This window comes from Engystomops pustulosus, chromosome 2 (genome assembly GCF_040894005.1).
Source record: "Engystomops pustulosus chromosome 2, aEngPut4.maternal, whole genome shotgun sequence".
Taxonomy (NCBI): Eukaryota; Metazoa; Chordata; class Amphibia; order Anura; family Leptodactylidae; genus Engystomops; species Engystomops pustulosus.
The window spans coordinates 15863716-15873690 of NC_092412.1; positions in this window are offsets into that span (position 1 = coordinate 15863716).

Below are 9975 nucleotides of genomic sequence, written 5' to 3' on the forward strand. Positions count from 1 at the left end.
TGGACCGGGTAAGTAAATCTGCCCCAGTGGACTAGGGCAGTGATGGAGAGCCTTTTAGAGACTGGGTGTCCAAACTACAACCAAAACCCACGTATCTATTGCAAAGTCCCAGCACGCCAATTTAAGTAGTAATTTATTGTGACCTATTGCAATTGTCAATCATATTGGCCTTTTGAGGACAACAAAACAGTTGAAAGAAGAAGGGCAAATTTGGACTATCATTGTAGCATCTCACCATGGTCCCCCTGTCCTGGAAGATACTTGGGGCGAGGAGGAACTCTAAAGATATTGGGGCAGATTTACTTACCCGGCCCATTCGCTATCCAGCGGCTCGTTCTCTGCGATTCGGGTCCTCCGGCGATTCACTAAGGCAGTTCCTCCGACGTCCACCAGGTGGCGCTTCTGCGCTGAAGAGCATCGGAACGCACTGGAGTTCACGATCCTATTCCGGGTGAAGGTAAGATACTTTTTTTTTTTTTTAAATTCGGGCGAATCCGAATCCGTCGGGTTATCGCTCGGTCACGCCCCCCCCCCCATTTCCGCTGCGTGCATGCCAGCGCCGATGCGCCACAATCCGATTACGTGCGCCAAAAACCCAGGGCAATACAGGGAAAATCGGCGCAAATCGGAAATATTCAGGTATATTTGATGGTGAGCTTTCCAGAATATTAGTTCTCCGCGTCAGACATGTCCTCAAGAGCTCACCATCAAATATACTCAGCCTTAAAAAGGTATCGTCTGATTTCTTAACTCTTCTTTTGCGTTAAATAGCGCTGAGAGCAACATTTCTTGAGTTACCTGGGACTGCAGGATGATTCTTTGGGTCCTATCTGGTGAACTCTGAGCTATGTTGATGGCTTGGGTGCCCAAAAAGAGAGCTCCACGTGCCACCTCTGGCACCCGTGCCATAGATTTGCCACCACTGGACTAGGGTGATTGTGCTACTAGCCTAATCCTTGACCTGAGGTTCACTGAAGAGTTCCGGTGTTGGTTGAGACAGTTTAGGAATGACATTTTTATTTAAAGGACATCTACCACGGGTTTACTGGTGGTAGAGTGTCCTAATTAGACTGCTCATTCTGTCTAGGGGATGTGGAATCGTTTTTTACATGTTTTCATGCATCTTTATTAATGAAATTATAACTCTGTAAAAGAGAAGGAGATGCTCCGGTGGACGGCGCCCAAGTGCCCCTCGCCTTCCCCGGCTTTTAATTTATGCACAATCCCCACTGCAAACCACCTCCGGCTCCCAGCCGAGGGACAAGGAGAGAGCACACCCCCTGCTTTATCCATGCCTGGGCTCTGGCGTCACCGGCCAGGAGCAAGAGGAGGCTTGCAGCGGGGCATGCATAAATTAAAACACGGGGAAGCCGAGAGGCGTTCGGGTCAGCCGGAACGCCTCCGGTTGTTTTACAAAGTTATTATTTTATTACTCATCTCATGACTCCTTAAATTGTGATGACTCTTTGCTTTCATCACCTGACATGCTTTTACCCATATCTATAAACAATGATGTGACAATGATGTTACTAATACTGTCCTGGCACTAAAGAGTGTGATAGGGTGTGTGATAGGGTGTGTGATAGGGTGTGTGATAGGGTGTGTGATAGGGTCTACATACAGTTCTACAAGACCACGGATGGCATGTACAGTGTTTAACAGAAATTAGAACAATTTAGAAAATCTAGTTATTAAATTAACATAATGGCTAAAGAAAGTTAACCTTAAGGATGAGGACCAAATAGAATTTCAGTAGTTTCTCTAATCACACTTACAGGAATTTGCACATGAAAAAGTTCTCAAATTTTAATCCCCTAGTGATGTTTACACAATAAAGATTAATTAATTTAGAACCCTTTACTATAGAATTTTACTTAGTTTTATTGCTGTTTTAGCTCAGTGCAAGAGCGGGGACTCTCTTCACACTTCATGTGCTCTAGTGCTATGAGATGGTGTATGTTGACAATGTGTTTAAATTATCAGGGTACAAGGTTTATCTACACTTTCATGTAACAGCTGAACATTCTACTAGTATCTGACACAGAGAAAGAGAAATGAGACAGATCAGAGATGATGAGATCAATGAGATGCATTTATCACACAATGACACAATTCAGCTCTAACCTATAACAAACACTGTCTGCTCTGCTACATCACACACAGAGTGCCTCCCTCCCCTGGATAAAGACCTTATCTTATCTGTAACTCGTAGAGTAAGTTTCTGCATGCTGCTGCTTGCCAGCAGGAAGTGTGTGTGTGTGAGCTTGTCTTGGAATGCAGAGGGGAGGGGCAGAGATCACACTGCATCGTGCAGACAGGAGAAGCTATTCATGAAAAGAATCTGTCATGCCCAACCACAAAAGATAAAAGCTTTACAGTCGGATCCCGAGGCAACCAAAATTGATAGAGACATGTTGGAATTATATCTGTAAATTGCTGGATTTTTGTTAATAACATTGAATTAGAGAAAGTGTTATTTTGTTATCCTGAGTATATTTAAAAATCTTGTTATCATGGGAATTTCCCTTTTAATAATAGATAATACTAAAAACTGTAAATTTACATTAAAAAAAAACATGACATTATGGGCCAGATTGGCGTCCGGTGGCCACACTAATATCTAACAACCTGCTTGCAGATGTTTTCCAGGGTCCTCTTGATTTCTTTGTTTCGGAAACAGAATATGATGGGGTTACTAATATGGGGCACAAAACTATAGATACAGATGATCAGTGCTGCTATATCCGCATTTGGGATCACCTGGGACTTGTAGCCATAGTCAATTATTCGGGGAATATAGAAGATAGAGATGACAAACCAGTGGGTGATGCTGGTGTTGAGGGCTTTTTTCCAGTTGTTGAGTCGGGTGAGGGCACAGATGTTTATAAGTATTATGATATAGGACACTACAATGAGTGAGAACGGGCCCATGTGCATTATCAGACCCGCATAGAGGGCATTCTTCCGGACAGAAGAAGAATCCATACAAGCGTTGACAGCCACCAATGACACCGAGCAATAGATGGATCTAATCTTGTTAGGACCACAGTAGGGAAGGGGCAGTGCCCATGTCATGACAAACGTCCCAACGGCAGTAGCAGCACACCAGGCGGCCAAACATAAGAACATGGAGGTCCTATTACTGATGATGGTGTGATACCGGAGAGGTTTACAAATGGCCACGTAACGATCAAAGGCCATTAGTAAGAGGGTTAAAGAGTCAAGACAGTTCAACGAATGGACAAAGGCCATCTGGATGAAGCAGCCGGAGAAGGACATTGAATCCGCTCCAAACCAGTACCTGGAGATGACTTTGGGTAAGGTTGTGGTGTCGAAGAGCACGGCACACACGGCAAGGTTGGCAATAATGATGTACATGGGCTGGTGGAGATGTTCCTTCCAGAGAACTATCATGATGACCATGGTGTTAGCGCACAGTGAGATATTGTATACACAAAACATGATTCCTGCAAACACAGGGTAGAACTTCTCCTGGAGGCCTGAGAAGCCAACAATGACAAAATAGAAAGAGTCAGAGTCATTAGCCATGAGATCTGTTGAATGAAAAACAGGAAGAGTTACTTACAGGCTAAGCTTTTAAAAAAAAATAATAATAATAATTCACAGGGTTCTTAAAAGGTTAAAATTTGAAAACTGTCACCAAGATCAGAATAGTGAAGGTCTAAGAGGTCAACAGACTTCTCCACCACTCACATGATTGCAAAGGATTAGCCGTGAGCCTATGTGCTAGACTTGCAGACACATTGGAAGAGGGAAGGATGAAAAACTCACGCTGGTACAAAGGGAAACAAAAAAAAAGAAGGAGTGGTGGACGGGAGTTGAGTGTTGTAGTACTAGAAAGTGAAGAGCGTTGGGAAGTAGAAGTTCTCCTTATGCAGTCTGCCAATGAAGGCCACCATGGAGGCGTGTGGAGACTTATAGCCATTGACACTCCACTAGAGGGAATCTGAGAAAACATGCAAATAAGTTTCCCAGGATGGGAAAAAGGAAACCAAGCTTTATTTAACTACGTTGTAAGGCAGCTCCCTTGGCATCAAGCATGACCTTCAGGAAGCCTTATGACATGATGTACCTGCACCATAACTGGCAAAGTCGTCATAAGGAGAACTCTTACTTCCCAAACCTAGTCGAAGGCCTCTCACTCAACCAAACCAGGTCCTTACACTGTATAGAAGAGAGGTCGAAACAACACTATCTACAGTTGGGAACCTGTTCCTTAGGGAATAGATTTACTGGTTTGGTTTTAATCCCGCATCATGTCATCAGGCTTCCTGAAGGTCATGCTTGATGTCAAGGGAGCTGCCTTACAAGGTAGCTAAAAGAGGCGTGGTTGATCCAATCTTGGAAAACTAATTTACATGTTGTCCCAATGTGAAGAGGGAGATGGGGGATGTAGAGGGTATAGTACTATACTATACTGTTCTGCAAGCCTTTATGGGAATTGTAGTCGCATCTTGTAAACAAAAACCGAAGGAAATAATCAATCTGTGCAGGGACATAGGAACAGGTAAATAACCTTTTTTGGGGGGCTACAGCATAGGAATATAAATTACATTCTTTTGTTTTAAGTAATGACTCTGAGGACATGAGATAATGAGGGCAAGTTCTGATGAGTTCTAATATAATTTGTGCTTGTAGCATTATCAAGATCTCTGCTCGGTGTCAGCGAATGGAAACACCAATGCTGCTGTCCAGTGGACTAAACCTGAGCTACATTGCAGAGCTGCAGGTTTGCATCACGTTACCTAATCTAAATGATCCTTAGTGAGTTATACACGTTAGCAGAACAATCACTGATGCGAGTAACTTTTTATATCTAAAAGTGAAAAAAACAATAAATATAATTTTAACATAAGACCTGCAGTCCTATGTAACATGTAACAGACCATGTAGTACAGATCATGTATTAGATGTGACCTGCAGTCCTATGTAACACCACAGATAACACAGTGATATCTCTCTGAGTACAGATCATGTAGTAGATGTTACCTGCAGTCCTATGTAACACCACAGATAACACAGTGATATCTCTCTGAGTACAGATCATGTAGTAGATGTGTCCTGCAGTCCTATGTAACACCACAGATAACACAGTGATATCTCTGAGTACAGATCATGTAGTAGATGTGACCTGCAGTCCTATGTAACACCACAGATAACACAGTGATATCTCTGAGTACAGATCATGTAGTAGATGTGTCTTGCAGTCCTATGTAACACCACAGATAACACAGTGATATCTCTCTGAGTACAGATCATGTAGTAGATGTGTCCTGCAGTCCTATGTAACACCACAGATAACACAGTGATATCTCTGAGTACAGATCATGTAGTAGATGTGTCTTGCAGTCCTATGTAACACCACAGATAACACAGTGATATCTCTCTGAGTACAGATCATGTAGTAGATGTGTCCTGCAATCCTATGTAACACCACAGATAACACAGTGATATCTCTCTGAGTACAGATCATGTAGTAGATGTGTCCTGCAGTCCTATGTAACACCACAGATAACACCGTGATATCTCTCTGAGTACAGATCATGTAGTAGATGTGTCCTGCAGTCCTATGTAACACCACAGATAACACAGTGATATCTCTGAGTACAGATCATGTAGTAGATGTGTCCTGCAGTCCTATGTAACAGCACAGATAACACAGTGATATCTCTGAGTACAGATCATGTAGTAGATGTGTCCTGCAGTCCTATGTAACACCACAGATAACACAGTGATATCTCTCTGAGTACAGATCATGTAGTAGATGTGTCCTGCAGTCCTATGTAACACCACAGATAACACAGTGATATCTCTGAGTACAGATCATGTAGTAGATGTGTCCTGCAGTCCTATGTAACACCACAGATAACACAGTGATATCTCTCTGAGTACAGATCATGTAGTAGATGTGTCCTGCAGTCCTATGTAACACCACAGATAACACAGTGATATCTCTGAGTACTGATCATGTAGTAGATGTGTCCTGCAGTCCTATGTAACACCACAGATAACACAGTGATATCTCTCTGAGTACAGATCATGTAGTAGATGTGTCCAGCAGTCCTATGTAACACCACAGATAACACAGTGATATCTCTGAGTACAGATCATGTAGTAGATGTGACCTGCAGTCCTATGTAACACCACAGATAACACAGTGATATCTCTCTGAGTACAGATCATGTAGTGGATGTGTCCTGCAGTCCTATGTAACACCACAGATAACACAGTGATATCTCTCTGAGTACAGATCATGTAGTAGATGTGTCCAGCAGTCCTATGTAACACCACAGATAACACAGTGATATCTCTGAGTACAGATCATGTAGTAGATGTGTCTTGCAGTCCTATGTAACACCACAGATAACACAGTGATATCTCTCTGAGTACAGATCATGTAGTAGATGTGTCCTGCAATCCTATGTAACACCACAGATAACACAGTGATATCTCTCTGAGTACAGATCATGTAGTAGATGTGTCCTGCAGTCCTATGTAACACCACAGATAACACCGTGATATCTCTCTGAGTACAGATCATGTAGTAGATGTGTCCTGCAGTCCTATGTAACACCACAGATAACACAGTGATATCTCTGAGTACAGATCATGTAGTAGATGTGTCCTGCAGTCCTATGTAACAGCACAGATAACACAGTGATATCTCTGAGTACAGATCATGTAGTAGATGTGTCCTGCAGTCCTATGTAACACCACAGATAACACAGTGATATCTCTCTGAGTACAGATCATGTAGTAGATGTGTCCTGCAGTCCTATGTAACACCACAGATAACACAGTGATATCTCTGAGTACAGATCATGTAGTAGATGTGTCCTGCAGTCCTATGTAACACCACAGATAACACAGTGATATCTCTCTGAGTACAGATCATGTAGTAGATGTGTCCTGCAGTCCTATGTAACACCACAGATAACACAGTGATATCTCTGAGTACTGATCATGTAGTAGATGTGTCCTGCAGTCCTATGTAACACCACAGATAACACAGTGATATCTCTCTGAGTACAGATCATGTAGTAGATGTGTCCAGCAGTCCTATGTAACACCACAGATAACACAGTGATATCTCTGAGTACAGATCATGTAGTAGATGTGACCTGCAGTCCTATGTAACACCACAGATAACACAGTGATATCTCTCTGAGTACAGATCATGTAGTGGATGTGTCCTGCAGTCCTATGTAACACCACAGATAACACAGTGATATCTCTCTGAGTACAGATCATGTAGTAGATGTGTCCAGCAGTCCTATGTAACACCACAGATAACACAGTGATATCTCTGAGTACAGATCATGTAGTAGATGTGACCTGCAGTCCTATGTAACACCACAGATAACACAGTGATATCTCTCTGAGTACAGATCATGTAGTGGATGTGTCCTGCAGTCCTATGTAACACCACAGATAACACAGTGATATCTCTCTGAGTACAGATCATGTAGTAGATGTGCCCTGCAGTCCTATGTAACACCACAGATAACACAGTGATATCTCTCTGAGTACAGATCATATAGTAGATGTGTCCTGCAGTCCTATGTAACACCACAGATAACACAGTGATATCTCTGAGTACAGATCATGTAGTAGATGTGTCCTGCAGTCCTATGTAACACCACAGATAACACAGTGATATCTCTGAGTACAGATCATGTAGTAGATGTGACCTGCAGTCCTATGTAACACCACAGATAACACAGTGATATCTCTGAGTACAGATCATGTAGTAGATGTGTCCTGCAGTCCTATGTAACACCACAGATAACACAGTGATATCTCTGAGTACAGATCGTGTAGTAGATGTGTCCTGCAGTCCTATGTAACACCACAGATAACACAGTGATATCTCTCTGAGTACAGATCATGTAGTAGATGTGTCCTGCAGTCCTATGTAACACCACAGATAACACAGTGATATCTATCTGAGTACAGATCATGTGTAGATGTGTCCTGCAGTCCTATGTAACACCACAGATAACACAGTGATATCTCTGAGTACAGATCATGTAGTAGATGTGTCCTGCAGTCCTATGTAACACCACAGATAACACAGTGATATCTCTGAGTACAGATCATGTAGTAGATGTGACCTGCAGTCCTATGTAACACCACAGATAACACAGTGATATCTCTGAGTACAGATCATGTAGTAGATGTGTCCTGCAGTCCTATGTAACACCACAGATAACACAGTGATATCTCTGAGTACAGATCATGTAGATGTGTCCTGCAGTCCTATGTAACACCACAGATAACACAGTGATATCTCTATGAGTACAGATCATGTAGTAGATGTGACCTGCAGTCCTATGTAACACCACAGATAACACAGTGATATCTCTGAGTACAGATCATGTAGTAGATGTGTCCTGCAGTCCTATGTAACACCACAGATAACACAGTGATATCTCTCTGAGTACAGATCATGTAGTAGATGTGTCCTGCAGTCCTATGTAACACCACAGATAACACAGTGATATCTCTCTGAGTACAGATCATGTAGTAGATGTGTCCTGCAGTCCTATGTAACACCACAGATAACACAGTGATATCTCTGAGTACAGATCATGTAGTAGATGTGTCCTGCAGTCCTATGTAACACCACAGATAACACAGTGATATCTCTCTGAGTACAGATCATGTAGTAGATGTGTCCTGCAGTCCTATGTAACACCACAGATAACACAGTGATATCTCTGAGTACAGATCATGTACTAGATGTGTCCTGCAGTCCTATGTAACTCCACAGATAACACAGTGATATCTCTCTGAGTACAGATCATGTAGTAGATGTGTCCTGCAGTCCTATGTAACACCACAGATAACACAGTGATATCTCTGAGTACAGATCATGTAGTAGATGTGTCCTGCAGTCCTATGTAACACCACAGATAACACAGTGATATCTCTGAGTACAGATCATGTAGTAGATGTGACCTGCAGTCCTATGTAACACCACAGATAACACAGTGATGTAACACCATACAACACCTGACTTCTGCGATAAGAATAGAATGTGGAGGAGAAAGTTTAGTAAGTGGAAGATGATGAATCAGAGAAACAATTAGCGTTTTAGAGGTTTCAATTGTAAGAAATTGGCAGATTCTGGAGATGTTTCTGAGAAGCAGGAAGACTGAGCAAGAGATTGAATATGTGGTGCAAAGGAGAGGTCGGAGTCCATCACAACCACAAGAAGCAACCTGCTTTCTCTGTGTTATAGTGATCCCACAGACACAGGAGGAGCGGTCCGGGTTGGATCGGATTGTAGACAGTGGAAAGATATGAAGTTTAAGATTAAATATCAAGAAGAGAGAGGACATGATGTTAGAGACGGCAGAGAGACAGTCACTAGTGTTCTGGAGTAAGGCAGGGGGGATGTTAAGTGCAGAAGTAAAGCTGGGGGTCATCAGCATAGAGATAATGCTGGAAATCTGCTGATGGTTTGTCTAATGGGGGCAGTATAGAGGGAGAAGAGGAGAGGACCCAGGACTGAGCCCCGAGGAACCCCGACACTGAGAGGAAGAGGAGAAGAGAAAGATCCAGAAATGGAGACACTGAAGAAAGGAAGGAAACCACAAGATTACAGGGTCCCTCAGGCCAATGGAGCGAAGCCTCCTGAGGAGGAGCTGGTGGTCCGAGAGATAATAGTCACCTCTGGATGTATCGGTGAGGAGATCATCGGAGACTTTAAATAGAGCAGTTTCAGTGGAGAACATAGAGCGGAAACCAGATTGTAGGGGAGTGATGAGAGGGTTAGAAGAGAGATAGCGGGTTAGTCGAGGATACACCAGGGGTCCCAGGAGTTTGGAGATGAAGGCAAATTAGAGAGTGTTTCCTGTCTGCTGAGCAGCCTGCAGCACTGGCGTTATAACAACCGGTATCCTATTTCTTAAAAATACAAAAACCACTGATATCTCCCTCCAATCATCA